This window comes from Canis lupus, unplaced genomic scaffold (assembly GCF_011100685.1).
Source record: "Canis lupus familiaris isolate Mischka breed German Shepherd unplaced genomic scaffold, alternate assembly UU_Cfam_GSD_1.0 chrUn_S1700H1894, whole genome shotgun sequence".
Taxonomy (NCBI): domain Eukaryota; kingdom Metazoa; phylum Chordata; class Mammalia; order Carnivora; family Canidae; genus Canis; species Canis lupus.
This window is the reverse complement of record NW_023330549.1, coordinates 41019-59146: the sequence shown is the minus strand read 5'-3', so window position 1 is coordinate 59146 and position 18128 is coordinate 41019. Positions and strand designations below refer to the sequence as shown.

The 18128-nt window shown below is 40.2% G+C and overlaps 1 protein-coding gene across 1 annotated transcript in view; it reads right to left on the bottom strand.

Annotated features, from left to right (window-relative positions):
* Nucleotides 1-7063: 7063 nt before the first annotated feature.
* LOC119878535 (ankyrin repeat domain-containing protein 26-like) overlaps nucleotides 7064-18128 on the bottom strand; it is a 44155-nt gene continuing 33090 nt past the window's right edge. Inside the window, exon 5 of the mRNA XM_038589155.1 lies at nucleotides 7064-7671. The gene's annotated coding sequence lies outside the window, so the exon portion shown is untranslated. The remainder of the gene's footprint in view (nucleotides 7672-18128) is intronic.

Here is an 18128-nt window from a genome sequence, read left to right as displayed (position 1 = left end):
ACACCGGTGTTTAGACCTCTGGCTTCTTTAAGGGCAAATTGAGGCCAGTGCCTAGTATAGTAGCCAGAGTGGGCCTAAGGTGAGCTGAGGGCCCAGTCTTTCAGTTCATGGAAAGGACTGTAGTACCTTAAAAGTAGTATTAGAGAAGACCCATGAGGGATATGGATCATCCTTTGATTTTCATAAAATTGATGATTTTTTATAAGACTGTAAAAGCTCTACTTTCTCACTATAAAATGCAAAATTGCATTAAAACAATTGTATAAAAATTACATTAAACATACATCTCTTGGGATCCCTGGGTGGCGCAGCAGTTTAGCGCCTGCCTTTGGCCCAGGGCGCGATCCTGGAGACCCGGGATCGAATCCCACATCGGGCTCCCAGTTCATGGAGCCTGCTTCTCCCTCTGTCTGTGTCTCTGCCTCTCTCTCTGTGTGTGTGTGACTATCATAAATAAATAAAAATGAAAAAAATTAAAAATAAATAAATAAAAGCTGCACTTAAAAAAATACATCTCTGATCCTATCTGATCCTATCACACAGAGGTAACAGCTATTAATATTTGCTCTATTTGTTTCTAGTTTTTCCTATGAATAATGAATATATATTTCTCTCTTTCTCTGTGTTGTCCCTCTGTCCATATATGTGAGATCTAGAAAAAATATTGTATTTCTGTGCACTTCCTTCTTCTGACAACATACCATGAACATTTTCTTTGAACACAGCACTTAATGGGGGCATAATATATAATCATAATATTTTGTAATTCTCTGTTAGGGATGTATAAGGTTTTTTAATGTTTGTTATGTATAACCTTATATTTATATATATTTCATATATACATGTTTTGAAATCCGCCCCCCCCCCTCAGTGTGGATTCTGGGATTCCTTTCTGCAACAAGGGCCAGATATCCATCAGTGGGCAGTGTCTGGGTCATCCACATGACCATGACAAGCCACCTTCTGTGTGTTGATATCTAGCCTCATGGTCACAAGATGACCACAGCAGTGTTGGCCACGTTATAATCGCCCACCTCAAGTGGTTTCTTCTTCCTCTGGTATCTTTTAAAAATGTAAGAAATCTTACTAAAGGCTCCTGCCCCCAACAGTCTGCTCCTCACAGTTCATTGGACAAAACGGGTCACGTGCAATTTCCCAACTCATTCACTGATGCAGATGGAAGGGTAATGATTGGTTTAGACTACGTAAGACACACCTCCCTCTGAGCCTAGGCAAAAGATCATTGGCTCCAAGCAAACAGCGGCATATGGCTGGAGAATGGAACATGTGCTGTGGACAAGAAGTGGAGTCCTCCTGAAAAGAAAGGGGGACTTAAAGAGGAACTATATTCAGGGAGGCAAGAAGCAATTGTCTCCAATATAAATTAAACTTGTTTCGTTATCTTCTCACCTACATTATCACGCTCTCTTCCCCGATAACATTGTCCTTCCTTAATTTACCAGCTAGACACTCCTTTTTAATCAAATGTGTGCTGGTTATCCATGAATCTCTAAAAAGTTAACTGAAAAATTAACATCATAATGATAATGAGTTTAAGGTCTTGCTCTCCTTGGGGGCATTTCTGTTCTAAAAGGCAGTTCTGAAAGATATAATCATCTTCACGATCTATAAGACCAAAGTAGTAATGGTAGTATGGCAGGCAAGAAAGGATTCAAGACCCACTGTGACCCTCCTACCTTGCTCACCTTCCTCACTCTGTTACACTCACACTGGCCTCCCTGCTGTCTCTCCAGGAAGCCAGGATACTTACACCTGGGAGCCTTTGCACTTGACTTCCCGCTGCCTGAAACAAGCTTTCTCTAGATAGCCTCAGGGCTTAATTCCTTGCTTCTTATAGTTTTCTTACCCATATGCCACCTTATTAAAGAGGCTTTCCTTGATCCTCTTACATAACATAGTACCTTCACTTCACTCTGTAGCCTATTACCCTACTTTCCACATATTTGGCACTTATAACCACCTGACATGGTATGTAGGTGTTTACTATCTTTCTCCTAAATAGAGAGTAAATCCTATGAGACTAGAGTTTATGTTTTTTTAGATTGATTTCTTTTTTTTAATTTATTTATGATAGTCACACACACACAGAGAGAGAGAGAGAGAGAGAGATGCAGAGACACAGGCAGAGGGAGAAGCAGGCTCCATGCAGAGAGCCCGACGTGGGACTCGATCCCGGGTCTCCGGGATCGCGCCCTGGGCCAAAGGCAGGCGCTAAACCGCTGCGCCACCCAGGGATCCCCGAGTTTATGTATATTCATTGTTCGTTCCTCTGAGCCTAGACACAGTGCCTAAAAAGCAGGCATTCCATTGCTAAACATTGATTGAGCTGCATCAGAATAGAAGCCTGATGGCAAGTGATGCAGAGCATTTTCTCATGTGCATGTTGGCCATGTCTATGTCTTCCTCTGTGAGATTTCTGTTCATGTCTTTTGCCCATTTCATGATTGGATTGTTTCTTTCTTTGGTGTTGAGTTTAATAAGTTCTTTATACATCTTGGAAACTAGCCCTTTATCTGATATGTCATTTGCAAATATCTTCTCCCATTCTGTAGGTTGTCTCTGAGTTTTGTTGACTGTATCCTTTGCTGTGCAAAAGCTTCTTATCTTGAGAGACCACCTCACACCAGTGAGATTGGGGAAAATTAACAAGGCAGGAAACAACAAATGTTGGAGAGGATGCGGAGAAAAGGGAACCCTCTTACACTGTTGGTGGGAATGTGAACTGGTGCAGCCACTGTGGAAAACTGTGTGGAGGTTCCTCAAACAGTTAAAAATATACCTGCCCTACGACCCAGCAATTGCACTGTTGGGGATTTACCCCAAAGATACAAATGCAATGAAACGCCGGGACACCTGCACCCCGATGTTTCTAGCAGCAATGGCCACGATAGCCAAACTGTGGAAGGAGCCTTGGTGTCCAACGAAAGATGAATGGATAAAGAAGATGTGGTTTATGTATACAATGGAATATTACTCAGCCATTAGAGATGACAAATACCCACCATTTGCTTCAACGTGGATGGAACTGGAGGGTATTATGCTGAGTGAAGTAAGTCAATCAGAGAAGGACAAACATTATATGTTCTCATTCATTTGGGGAATATAAATAATAGTGAAAGGGAATATAAGGGAAGGGAGAAGAAATGTGTGGGAAATATCAGAAAGGGAGACAGAACGTAAAGACTGCTAACTCTGGGAAACGAACTAGGGGTGGTAGAAGGGGAGGAGGGCGGGGGGTGGGAGTGAATGGGTGACGGGCACTGGGGGTTATTCTGTATGTTAGTAAATTGAACACCAATAAAAAATAAATTAAAAAAAAAAGAATAGAAGCCAATGGGACCTAATCCTGTGTAGTCATCTTTCTGTCATAACTCTGATGCCCACAGTAAGTCTAAGGAGGTCATATTTTCTTTTTCACCTATTTCCCTGTAGGCAAGACCTTCATTTTCCAGGATGCACTGTGTAGCTGTGTATGTCTTGAAATCTGAACAGTATCTATCTCTCTACTATGAAATAAAAGGCAAGTCCCAACTTAAGACACATCCTATAACTTGTAATACTATCTAATTAATAAAATGTGTTTCAATTCTGATTAAAATTTATCTTGAGTGCCAGAAATACTCATAAAAGCATATCTAAAAGCTACAAGGAAATAAGGTAATGTAATTATTCAACAATAACTTAAGAAGTACATTACCATGTGACTTGGAGCTCCCATCTAATGCTCTGGTTGAGACAGATACACACACACACACACACACACACACACAGAGTTTTATTTTTTATTTATTTTTAATTTTTTAAAAATTTATTTATGATAGTCACACAGAGAGAGAGAGAGAGAGAGGCAGAGACATAGGCAGAGGGAGAAGCAGGCTCCATGCACCGGGAGCCCAACGTGGGATTTGATCCCGGGTCTCCAGGATTGCGCCCTGGGCCAAAGGCAGGCACCAAACCGCTGCACCACCCAGGGATCCCCTCCCCACACTGTTTTAGAGACTTTCAGGCAAAATGGTGATATGAATATGTGGACATAATCACCCACATGAAACTATGAAAAAGCCTATATTTGACTTGGGAAAAGGACACGCTAGGAACCATATAGATGTACCAGAGAGCAGGCATGATTTCTGGTCATTTTGGTGTAAATATGCCAGATTAAAAGAAAGGCAACCACACCACCGTGACAGGCAAGTGAGAGGGAAAAAAACTAAGATAAATAAGAATGAGGTTCCAGCAGAACCTACATCACACTCACTGCCTGTGTGGAGACAGTGATGGTAGTGTATGTCTGGACTCTAGCAGCATCTCTGGGAAGACTAAGGTAGCAGACACCTTCGTGAGCAGCCTTCCTAGGCTTGTGTTATGCTAGCATAGCCCAGTCAGTGCTGAAGGGAGATCGGGGTACCCTGACCTCAGACTTTGACCTCAGAACAAGGGTATCCTTGCCTGTCAAAGAACAGAGCTCTGATCAGCTAACTCTTGGCTTCCTCACAAACTTGAGGAGTACACTGCTCAGCAAATCTCCAGGCAAAGGGGCTCTAGAGTGGCAAGATAGGAGCATAGCATGCATAAGCTGGTCCCTTCTCTGAAAGACTTCTGTAGGTCACCCCTCAATCTCTGATGGCACCCAACCCAGTTCTCAGTTCCATGTATTGGGTAATATATTCTATTTGTGGAATGCTATAGAACTTTCATTTTAAATACCATATTCTCAACTAAATATTCAAGGATGCAGAATATGATACAGAATATCCTCATGTCATGATATATGTTGTATTAAGTGAATGAAAAAGTGCATACATGAGTCAGGGGTATTGGATTACAACTTCACAATATTTTATACATACAGCACACACATAAATCCATACAAAAGTAGTAGAAAGATATACTCCATTATGGTAATAATAACCAAAAAAAATTCTAAAGTTATCTTTATTTTTCTTTCTATTTTACATGTTATGAGAAAAGAAATTTAATTGGCCCTTCATTCCAAATATTTCCAGAACCTATACTCTATTCACCACTGCAAATACCCCGGTCAGAAGCACCATCATTTTTCACCTGGATTAGTGCATTAGCCTCCTAATAGGCCTCCTGGCTTCCATTCTCATAGTCTATCCACTACACAGCAGCTAGAGTAAGCTTTTAAAAATGTGAGTCAGATTCCTCTGCTCAAAACTCTCCGGTGGCTGCATATCATGCTCATTTCATAAACCTCTTTATTACTTTACATATTTCTCCTGCTATCATCCTTGTACAGAATCTAGTAAGATAAGATGGGTCTTCTTTCCAGTCTTCAGACTTGCCAAACATCCCCTTCTATTTGCACAGGCTGTTCCTGCTGCCTAGAACACCCTTCCTTTCAATAGCACCATCTTCAAGTCTTTAATGCCTCCTTTCCTAGCAGCCTAGCCATCGCCCCAAACACCCTCTTCCTCCCTCCTGTAAGCAAGATTCCACAACTTACTTTCTTGGGGCCATGTTGCAAAGTTACAGGGAGTGAGATTCTCATAAAGTAGAATGTGAACCATGCCCACTGACATTGTGAGCAATGTAAAGACCCCACTTTATTTTACTCTCTCCCTCCCCCTGTGAGACTGTCAGCTGCATGAGGGCAGAAATGTCTTTAGCAGTTATGGCTTTCACCACAGTTTCTAGAATAATGCTGGCATGTAGCACCTGCTACTGGATGAATGAATCACAGGATAGTAGGAATAAAAGTGATTTTTATTTTCTTCTGTAAATGATCTCTGTTTCCCCTATTATTTATAAAAACTAGAAAATAATTAGTAAAAAGAAAAATGTATACTACTACTCATTTCATTTCTCTTGCTCTTAGCCTGGAAAGTAAATTTCTTCTGGACTCACACTAAAGAACAACTAAAGAAGATTATCTGTTTAAACTATCATTGAATCAAATACCCAGTAAAGCATCTCTAAGCTCTTCAGTTATTTCCATGGGTTTTCCTCACTCCCACTGATTTTGGTGTAGTTTCTGATCAGTCATGATGGTAGGAGATGACCCAATTTCATAACATCTGAAGCTATTCAATTTTTCTATGATATGATTCCATCATGGGCCAAGTCGAATGGTCCAGCAGAGAGATGCTCTCACATTCTCTTAAAAGGTTATCCTTTGGGTTTTCTTTTAAGATAGTGTTTCTTAGGAGAAAAATTGAAGCTTATATCTAAGGACATACTATACGATGAAACTTTTTCTCTGTTACGAGTCCTCCTACCCTCACACATGGCAGAAAACATTCTGAAGACTCAGACTTTCAGCTCTAAAAATGTTAATGACCAAGTGCATTTGAACCCATCTTTAAATCTGCTTTTAAGTATTTTTAAAGTCAGTTAAGGTATTAACCCACTGAAAATTTTGATAATTTGCAAAATATCTCCTGACCTGACTCTCTGACAATGGTAAATAAAACCAAGCCAACAAACAAAAACCATATATGAGATTCATCCTTTGCCACTCTTTGCTTTATTTAATATTGCAGCAATTTCCTCTGTAATAAACAACTCAAAATCGAGCAAAGACATACCAACCATGGAGGAGAAAATGAGTCTGGTCAGCAGAAATATGGGACCTACCTTTAATCCTTTAATAATGGTCCAGAAAATAATTTATCTCGTGCTGTTATTTTGTATCTGGCAGTTCAACCAAAGACATCATTCCGTCCTTAGGAGGGAGAATCACTTTTACTCTAGCCTCGGTGGATAGCTTTATATAATTTATATAGTTTTTAATTTTGGTAATAGCAACTAGCTGGCTAAGGCAATAAGCCCTTTTTAACAAAGACTAAATAAAGAAATCTCTCATATTTCAATTAACTAACTGAACCAAATCATAAAGAGCATGACTGTTTCATTTCATTTGGCTGTTGCTCAAAGAATGTTCACTCAAAAAAGTTTCATTGTTAATATTTATAATGTTCACACTAACATAAACATTATAACTAATACTATAATGTTCATACTAATATTGGAAAATTAGAAAAACACAAATCTGAGATAGAAGGGCCATCACACCAACTAAAACTCTTGTTTTTATTGAATTAATGGTGTTGTCCTTGGCTTTTTACCTCTAGAAATGTGGCAGGTGCCAGGCAAGCAATGGGTAGGAATGAAAGATGGTGTGTCATACAAAAGTACACATGAGTGGTCCCATTTATTTAAAAATCTTGAAATTATCAATAGTCTCACTGGTTGTATGTTATGGCTGCAGATTTTTTAAGTATACAGGTGATAACACTATTTTCAATACCATATATATCATTCTTGCAAATCATAGTAGTCATTGAGTAACAATTGATAAATATAATTAATCTTTTCTTAGGACACATAATGATTGTGTATGAGAACATCATATAATTGCCCTCAATTAGATATAAGTTTCAAAAATTATTTGTAAATTCTATCAAAAGTCCATCCCTCTGATCAACTCACAAGTACATATAATTCTTACAAACACTTGCATGTACTATATTATTTTAAAATTAGTAATAATTGGGATCCCTGGGTGGCTCAGCAGTTGAGCACCTGCCTTTGACCCCAGGAGTGATCCTGGAGTTCCAGGATCGAGTCCCACGTCGGGCTCCTCGTGTGGAGTCTGCTTCTCTCTCTGCCTATGTCTCTGCATCTCTAATGAATAAATAAATAAAATCTGAAAATAAAATAAAATAAAGTTAGTAATAATCATTTTAAATAACCCATTATAGAAATTATTTCTAAGAGATTAAACTTATTAATAATCTAATATTGTGAAATTCTAAATAAAAACATCTTTCTACTTGTCATTTGGTCATCCATATTCATAAATTTCCAAATTTCATGCGCACTTTTTTTTAATTTTCTTTTTTTTTAAAATTTATTTATGATAGGCACACAGTGAGAGAGAGAGAGAGGCAGAGACACAGGCAGAGGGAGAAGCAGGCTCCATGCACCGGGAGCCCGACGTGGGATTCGATCCCGGGTCTCCCGGATCGCGCCCTGGGCCAAAGGCAGGCGCCAAACCGCTGCGCCACCCAGGGATCCCTAATTTTCATTTCCGCATCTCTGAGAGCAGGTTGTGTCACATAATGGATGATATGAAAGTACCGCACACTAGCTTAATAGGATGCCTTTTGTTCTCCTTCCCAGTTGGAGCGATAAAACATAAAATGATGATGTTTCTTGTAATCGTTGCTTCTTGAATTCAATGAACTATAGGAACAGACACTGTTTCCCTGGCTCACTAACTAGGTTTGTCGTATGATATTATACCTGGCCGAAAGTTGGTTAACTATATTCCAGGACAGATGGGTCCCCGGTCCCACACGCGAGGGTACTTAGCACTTCGCCTGGCAAAAAGCAAGCTTTCAACCAATGAGAACAACTGCCTTCTTTGGCATGAAATATCTGAGTATGTGGCGCAGATGCCGATCCTGACTCTGCTAATCTCCTTTATTAAATTCCTGTCCCCAGGCCCTTCTCTTTTCTGGAGGCGTGCTTTGGTCTAAAAAACCCCCTTTACCCAGAGTAGCCTGGGAGGTTGCAACTATCTGGCCCCCTGGGTGGGGGGTGGGCGCGCGCACGTGACCAGAGTAGACAATCCCAGCTCTTTTGCCTACAGGCAGGCGATGCAACTGCTTCAGAGCTTCTTCCCCAGGGAGAAAGCTAAACTGGACTTCTGAAAGCAGGCCCTTGCCTAACGCCTCCCCGTCCTACTCAGCTTCCCTGACTCAAAGCTTTTCCGTGAGAGCACACCTTCAGTGAGTCACTTCTACACGAATCACAAGAGCTTCTAGACAGCCCTGCCTAAGAGCATGTTTGCGCAGGTTTCGGCTGGGTGAGGTTTTCTACTGGTGTCTACAAGAGGTTTGGCCAGCATCATCGTCTGAAAACAACCAGTTGAGCCTTAGGGAACCAGACCTAGGGATTTAACGGCTGCCCTCACGGCCTCAGGGGGAAACAGATACGTAAATGAACAATCACAAATTAGTAAAATGCACATAGATGAAGGGTGCTAAGAAATACCGGAGAGAAGAGTGAATAATGATGCTGGGAAGTCACTGAAAGCTCTGTTGAGAGAGTTAAATTTGGGTTCAATCATGAAGACATGAAAGTGGCTGAGATTTGCTCAGGTAGACAAGGGGTAAGGCTGAACCAGAGAGAAAATGTCATGTTTAGTTAAAAGAGGTTTGAGAAACATGTTGTGTTCACAAATCTGCACGTAATGTGCTAAGAGGGAATAAGTTGCAAATTGGTACAAGATGAATGTGTGTCTGTGCATATGCACATACATAGAATTACATAGAATTTTCGATCAATTACGTGATGGAGAACCGGAGAAAGATAAGTAGGAAAATGACATAGATTTCTTTAAAAAATTTTTAAATTAATTATTTTAGTTTAGGTGAAATATGGATGAGAAAAAAAACTCAAAATGTATAACATGATATAAACATTTAGTTAAAGAAGATTCTAGCAACAATATAGAGAATGTAAGGGAATGGAGTGGATCTGCAGGAGGAAAAACCATTTGAACGATGGGAGTAAAGGTGCCAGAAACTCTGCAGGCTGGGAGGATGCAGGCTCTAGAGGAACTGGTCTGTAATTAAATCTACTTATACACTCAGATGTGTTGGGGTCATTCTATTTCTTGCACTTAGTAGGTAAGTAGGCGGAAAGCCAGACCCCCTACATCTTTCAGGATAGGTCAGAGAGTATGGGACTCCACGTGAGAAGGGCAAAGAAAAATTCTCAGTCATCCGTCAGGTCCTATTATCAGCAACAGGATCCCTCTGTGAAAAAAAAGACATTTGTCTCTCCAATGGGGTGAATGTTTCTGAATCTCCAGCTCTGTGAAACCATTCCCACGCAGTTGATATCTTCCATCTTTTCTTTATATTAAAGGGACTTGTATTCTTTGATTTCTCTGTAAATCACCATTATGCTTTTGACAGGCACACAGCAACCCATTACAATATCCCAGGGAAGAAGTGATAAGGGTTAAACTAAGACAATGATCTAGGGAAGGAGAAAGGGATGGGAGGATCACGATGGGGCACTGAAGGATTTATTTGGTAAAAATAAAATAAATGCAAACTGGCTATCCTTTGGAAGTAAGATAGGCTAAAGTAGAAAATACCTATTTATGCCACCTTAAAAATCTTCATGCTCAGAAATGCCACAGTGTTAGCACACTAAAATAATATTAAATAGCTTCTTGTTTGTTAAACCACAAAAGTGTATCAGTTTGCAAAACTCAATTCGAGAGAGGCAGATAAGGAAAAGGGAAATAGAGAGAGACATAAACAAAAGCTATCTTCCTAAATCATAAAAGTAAGATATGAACATTTAGCTAGGTCTGAAAGCTAGGAAAACAACAAAAAAGGTGTCATTTTTCTCTTGTAAAATTTCATCATTAAACTCTGGGTTTGCTAACTATGGCCATGAATCATAGCTACATGGCACTGATGCTACGCTACTCTAGTCTCCTCTGGGAGAGGCCACTATGCCATTGTGTTATGACAGCAGGTCTGAGCCCAGCCAACATTGTCTAAACATTGTCTTAGGCATCCAATGACCCATGCCCTCCTGCCAAAAATTCACAGGCTCAGCTGTGAGTTGTATCCTCCTGTAAGCAAGTTTGTTAGTGACTTATCTTACTAGGAGGGAGGGAAAAGGAAGCAAAGATACTCCCCCTTTGACCAAGGGAAGTGCCTGGCAATGCTTCTTCTCCTGAATGCACATGAGTGTAGACAGATCCCCTTTATATGGGATGTCTGGGTGGCTCAGTGGTTGAGTGCCCGCCTTTGGCTCAGGGCATGACCCCAGTATTCTTGGATCCAGTCCCAAGTCGGGCTCCCTGCATGGAGCCTGCTTCTCCCTCTGCCCGTGTCTCTGCCTCTCTCTCTAGGTCTCTCATGAATAAGTACATAAAATCTTAAAAAACAAAACAACAAAACAAAACAAAACAAAACAACCCAGATCCCCTTTATAGAGCCGGTACACCCATCCCCCAGCTCCTGTGCATAAGAGCTCACAGCTGCCCTGCCTCCAGATAATTACCCAGAGTCCCCACTTTCCAGAGAGAAATACTTTCTAATATGACTTAGGTTCCAGGACCCCCAAAGATCAGGACAGAGCTGATTGTTTTCCCCTGAGAGCACATCCTTGCTTGACTCTTTTCTCTTTCCTATTCTGCTTCCCTCACTTCCCTGATTTATTTATTTTTTTCCCATTTGCTTCCTGAAAATCACTCTTACAGTAAATCACTGAGACCCAAATGTCTCCCCCAAGGCCTGCTTTTAGGAAACGTGACCTAAAATAAAAGGCTTACCAATAATATGGCTGGCCTAAAATAAAAAATTGGCAACTGAGATTTTTAGCAAAATAAGAGAGGGAGAACACTATTTGGTGGTAATATTCATAATCCTAACAATACTGGCAAAAGAGAAGAGATGCTTATATTTCATTAGGTTTCAAGATAACATGATGGTCCAACAAAGAGGAGTTATGTAGTAATTATCCGTGACAACAGCAACATCACATCAGCAAGGCAGACTAACAATTACATGTTGTTTTCCTTTGGAATTGTATTGACAGTAATACAACACTTGTACCACATCGTTCTATTTGTATGCCATTAAGTATGTGACCTTGAAAAGAAGTTGCTTAATCTTTCTGATCCTCAGTTTCCCTATCAGCAAGATAAGTTTAAAATGTCTTCTTCCTGTAATCATCATGAATATTAAATGAGAGGCTCCAGCAAAGCAATTAGCATAACACTTGGCTCTCTCCAAATATTAATTTCCTTCCACTTTCCTACCATGTCACCATCAATTAATATTTCTTTTTAACGCACTGGCTGTATTGTACCGTAATCAACACTAAGATTTAATCTAAGTTTATTCTTTTATCATTGTTCAAGGTGATGTGATCAGTATGAGAGATTATTTCCCATGCTTCTGAGAACAAATTATGGGAAACTGACAGGATTAACTCATTTACTATAGTGGATATTTGTGTTTTTGCTTGCCCAGCATATCTCTCTCTCTCTCTCTCTCTCTCTCTCTCTCTCTCATGTTTATTTAGTGCTGGCAGCATGCTAATTTTTCCCTGGGGAAGTCCCTCTGTATTTCTAAATTTTTATTAAAGATGGTCTCCCACCCATAGGAGGGCTGGGCATCTGACTCAGCTGAACCAATCAGATGTATTTCCCAAAACTGTTTGTCTTGAGTGACCACAGGATGCAAAATGGTTGACATTTCTTCCTCATCACAGTGATGCTCTGAACAGAATCCTCATTAGTTCCTGCTCCTTGATCTCTCAAATTCAGCTCTTCTCTGAGAGGCCTTTGATTTCACAATCTACTTATCATTTCAATAAATGGCTTCTACTGCTGTTAGCCAAAGATAGTCTCTGTTGCCTGCCACCAAATGAGCCCTATAAACAGTGATGCTTAAATTAAAAAAAAAAAATTCAAGAATTTCAAATAAATCTTTAAAGATGGACTTAGGACTTTACATTCTAAAGTGGAATGCTTTAAAGCAAAGAAGAAGAAGAAGAAGAAGAAGAAGAAGAAGAAGAAGAAGAAGGAGGAGGAGGAGGAGGAGGAGGAGGAGGAGGAGGAGGAAGAGAAAAGAACATTCTCAATTTTATTTGAAGGGATCAATATCGCGGTTATTCATAAATATATATGTTTTATATATAGGATCATTTGCCAGTTCTGACACCAATGGATGATATATCTTAATTAAATATGTTTTACATTAGAAATATATTACACATGATGATAAATTTCAGATAACCCGATGCCACTTTCATGTTTCACTTGTGTTTTAAAACATATGCCCCTTCTCAAACTAAAAATTAATACAATAGCAGATTATAATATCCCTACTAATATATTAGCAGATTCAGTATTCCGTAAGTACTAATGATATTATCAAATCATAACTAAATTATGGTAGAATAGGAGAGTATCCCAGAACTTCTGATTACAGATGAATCACTATAAAATTAACAATGTACTATCCCATAGAGTATGTTCTGGTATCTATTATTTATCTGTCAAAGGGGAATTAATAGGGTATCCCAGATCCTGAGTCACACCAGGATGATTCTCACAGCTCAGGGGAGTATCCCTTCTAGACATACCTTCTATCCATCCCACACATATTATTACCATATTGCTGTCCCACTGCTAACCTACATGCAAGTATGCTTAGACTCGGTAGGCAAAGAGACCAGAGTCTCTATGGAACTCTCAGCAGGGCAGCTCCTGGTCCAGGGAAATGTAAGCCCATGGTATTCTGGAGATCAAGTGCAGGTTCCCGAGGTGCCGCGACATTCTCAGGACAGCGCACTTTGCTGTTTAGCCACTTAGAGCTCCAAGTTCTCCTCCCCAGTCCCTATGTTACTCTATCTCCCTCAGAGAAAATACTTCAGGTCAAGTCTGTGCCATTGCAAACTCATGCATCTATTGAACAGACATTTATTGCTTGGTGGTAATGTGTCAGGCTCCCAGCTGGACTCAGAAAAACAGTGGTGAACAGAACCGATGAAATCCCCACTTTCACATTTGGATGTGAGTGGCTGGGATGGGCAAGAAGCAGGTAAATAAGTAGACTAACTAGACAATTCCAGATAGCCATAAGCACTAGGCAGAAAATAAGGAAGGTGAGTTGATTGAGAGGGAACCATTTGGTAGTGACAGGATGGTTAAATTTAGTTTTGGTGATTAGGAAGGGTCTTTCAGGGGAGGTAGCCTTCTTGTCCTATGACTGTGCCAAAGAACTATATAAACAGATTTAAATTTTGTGAGAAGAGCAGAGGACATCAAAACACACCCGCAATGTACTGGTTATTATAGGGCATGTGTCCCATCGGCCTGTACCCATCTGAAACACACAACTACTGCTATTTGAAATGTCAGTATCTAGGATATGATATCCTCCTCCGTGCCCACTCCTCATTTTTTTTGTTGTTGCAATTATATTAGCTTAAAGGAACTGTGTATCGAGATTTAGCCTCCAGATTCTTACCCAAATTCCTACAAAGTAGTAATATTTGAATCAGTAGAAAAAAAAAAAAACCCTTAAGAGTTGTCTTGGTCTCCTGTGAGCTTATCTTTATTGCTGGATATTCTAAGACAACGATTTCATTTTCTGTTTCTCTTTTTGATGAGGAATGATCAATGGTTTTTCAAGTAAGGATTTTAAAATAAATGAAAAACAGCTCCTTTCTCTAAAAATTAAAAAACAAAATCTTGAGCAGCCCAGGTGGCTCAGCGGTTTAGTGCCGCCTTTAGCCCAGGGCATGATCCTGGAGACCCGGAATCAAGTCCCATGTCAGGCTCCCTGCCTGGAGCCTGCTTCTCCCTCCCCCCTCTTTCTCTCTCTCTGTCTCTCATGAATAAAAAAATAAAATATTTTTAAAAAGTAAAAAAAAATCTTATTCAATATTTATTTCTTTAATGGCGTTTCAACATAGTATACTATAGTGTCAAGAGGAAAATATCTATTGCCAAGGTAAAGTACATGGCGTGTACTAATACCTTATGGTTGAAAGAGTGAATATATGTGGTTTCTCATTCAGACTGCCCCCACCCCACTAGTTTGACTTAGACAAATTCTTCATTCCCTAGAGACCACCAGCCTGATCACCTGGAGAAAGAGAGGTTACATCAGATGGTCTATAAGGTCATGTCCAACCCTACAATTGTATGACTCAATAACTCAGCTGGCTATTCCCGATGACATAGTTAAAATGACATTGACTTTAGAGCCTACATTTCGAGACTGGGTACCTATGGCAAGATAAAGCATTCAAGGAGCCAAGCTGGCAATGGGACTTGAGAAAGGCAAGTGGAAGCAATGCTGTTGCTGGCAAAGACCCAGGTTTGGTTCTCCATGCCACCTCAAATCATTCCAGACCAAGCTCATAGTCACAGAGACCCAGAGACCAATACTCACTTGGGAGAATTCTTTAAAAAGAAGAAAAGCACTTCACTAAAATACTACCCTACCTGCAGCTTTGTTCTCAGATGGACCTGAGGTCAGAACCTGTGCTAAAGGCTAACCCAGATCTCAGGAAGACATCTAAGAGCCTCAATCTCCACATCTATAAAACAGAAAATAAAAACCGTATTTCCCTCTTTGAGTTTTTGTGAAGATTAAATAAAATAGTGATTGCAAAGCACTTAGTATAGTATCTCTTATTATTCTTTTTCTTAAAGATTTTTATTTATTTATTTATTTATTTATTTATTTATTTATTTATTTATTCATGATAGACATGGAAGGAGGGAGGGAGAGAGAGAGAGGCAGAGACACAGGAGGAGGGAGAAGCAGGCTCCATGCTGGGAGCCCGATGCAGGACTCGATCCCAGGACTCCAGGATCACGCCCTGGGCCAAAGGCAGGCACCAAACCGCTGAAGCCACCCAGGGATCCCCATCTCTGATTATTCTTAGGAATTTTTATAAACCTCTCTGACCTTTGGACATAAAAGAATCTTCACTCAGGCTCACCTACACCATGCTTTGGAAACATTAAATCATTCCAACAGCAAGTCAAAAGAATTTCTCAGCAGGTAGCAATTTACTTCCTTGAAGTTAAATTCAAATGTTTTGTTTTATTAAAACAAGCAAAACAAAGGTAACAAGGTTCTATTTCTGCTTTGTAGCTGAACATGTGTATGAATGTAATTGTAGTTGTGCTCCATAAATCTGACAGCCATTTTCAAACTTGATTGGTAGAGTTTATGCAAGTGTATGCAATGCACATTATGCTGTACTCTTTCAGTTACAAATGATATATAAATACAGGAGGATGAAAATTTAGAGAACCACTCGAAGACCCACAAAACACCAAAAACAACTTCAATATATAGACTACAAGCCTGGAATACCCACAACCTTGATGTTTATCATTGGTCATGCTGAGCAGGCAAGCCTTTGCTTTCTGATCTAATCAACTTCAGAATGATTGTGAAGCCAACAGCTGTGTCAGAGCAATTGGAAAAATAGATTCAGAACAAAGGGGAAGACCCATCTCTCTAGGACATCTCCCTCTGGAACACATGCTAAGCTTCAATGGAATGTATAAATATTTCATTCACTATTTTGTACAACATTACTCCTATGATTTATATGTCCAACCCATTACTTTTAAAAGAACATTGACATACCCTTTGAACAGTGCCTCCTTTAACCTCCCTCTTCCCTTACTTAATGAGCTTGGGGGGATTAGAACCCTAAGTAGAATCTTTGCCTGTTCCATATAACATCACAGGTATATTTATATACCAAAATATAAAGTCATTTACTTTCATTTTGTAGAAGTGTAGCTTCCCTTAGGACAGCTGTTATCTGGGATATTTTCTGTTTTGTGTTTTCTTTCATGATATTTTGAGAAGGACAGAGGCATGAGGAGGTACTGAGATATTGTACTTCCTATCCCTATTGCATCTGAAGGGAACAGGAAGATAAATAAAACGACAGGCATGTAGAGGAAGAGTGGGAAGAGGAGAACTGGTTGACCCTGCTAGAAGGAGCTGCAGGTCCACAAGCTGGCTTGCTTTCACAACCTCACAGTTGGGCCAGTGGCTTCAAGGACACAATTGACCAGATAGACATGGCCTCCTTCAATTGCTGATTCCTATCTTTGCAAATTTTAAGGAATTCTAGAGTTTAAGTGGATTGGGATCAATGCAATTTATGATTAAGCATGTTTTGGTGATTTTTACTTTCTAATAATGTGTATACTTAAAAATCCAGAAAGATGTGGGCCAGAACACTACTCAGTATCTTTCAAGTCAGGAAACACAGGATTTAAAATATATTATTTATGTTTTAATAGTAAGGTAACACAATTTTTGCTAACCTCCAGACAGTTGAAATAGCTAAAAAATTAAAACAAGGGGTCAACAGTTCACCCAGAAAAAGACCACAATAAATAGTCTATTTTTTTTCTGTTACCAGATGTTTTGGATATTCTCAAGCAATCCCGATCCCCTAAATATAACTCGTCCTTCACTGATAAGGAATAAATGCTTTAGGGGATCCCTGGGTTGCACAGTGGTTCAGCGCCTGCCTTTGGCCCAGGGCGTGATCCTGGAAACCGGGGATCAAGTCCCGCGTTGGGCTCCCGGCATGGTGCCTGCTTCTCCCTCTGCCTGTGTGTCTGCCTCTCTCCCTCTCTCTCTGTATCATGAATAAATAAATGAAATCTTTAAAAAAAAGGCGAAAAAAAAAGAATAAATGCTTTGGGATGTGTTTTTATTTTTCTCATTCAATGACAGGTTCCTTTTTTTTAAAGATTTTATTTATCTATTCATGAGAGACACAGAGAGAGGCAGAGACACAGGCACAGAGAGAAACAGGCTCCCTGAAGGGAGCCTGATGCAGGACTCGATCCTGGGACCCCAGGATCACGACCTGAGCCAAAGGCTGACACTCAACCGCTGGGCCACCCAGGCATCCCAATGAGAGGTTCCTGCTCCAGGAGGGATCTGCTCAGTCTGCCCTCATTCCAACCTTGCCCCCCATCCTGCCGCCTGTTAGGGAGGGGACCTGGTACACAGATTATGCTTCCCAAGTTCTTGGGTCTGCTAGCTTCTGCCTGGGTTCCAACTGAGCAGAGACTAGACAGCAAAGAAAAGGAATATATAGGTTATCCCCTCCTTCTTCCCTGCCTTCGGAGGCTTCTCTATCAGTAATATGCTTCTCTGTAGTTTCAGTTTCAGTCGACACCTTTCTGGAGCTTCAGCTGCATAACTTCTTCCATTTGCCCCCAGTCTAGGGGTGATGGTGGCTAATAATCTCACGGAGCTTGCTTGGCTTCTCAGTTCGTCACCCCTGGACACGATCCCCTGAAACACATTCCTTTTTGTTTTAATAACTAGCATGGATTCTGTGTTTCTGGCTAGCCTCTTCCTGATATACCTCCACAGTAATTTATAGACTGTTACCTTTTCTTTAGTTCATTCAACAATTCTAGAGCATCTAAATGTAGCAGGTACTGCTTGAGTGGCTAAAAGTACAGCAGCAAACAAGGCCAACAGTATGCCTGTTCTTGTGAAGCTCCATAAGTTTCATGAAGACGGACAATA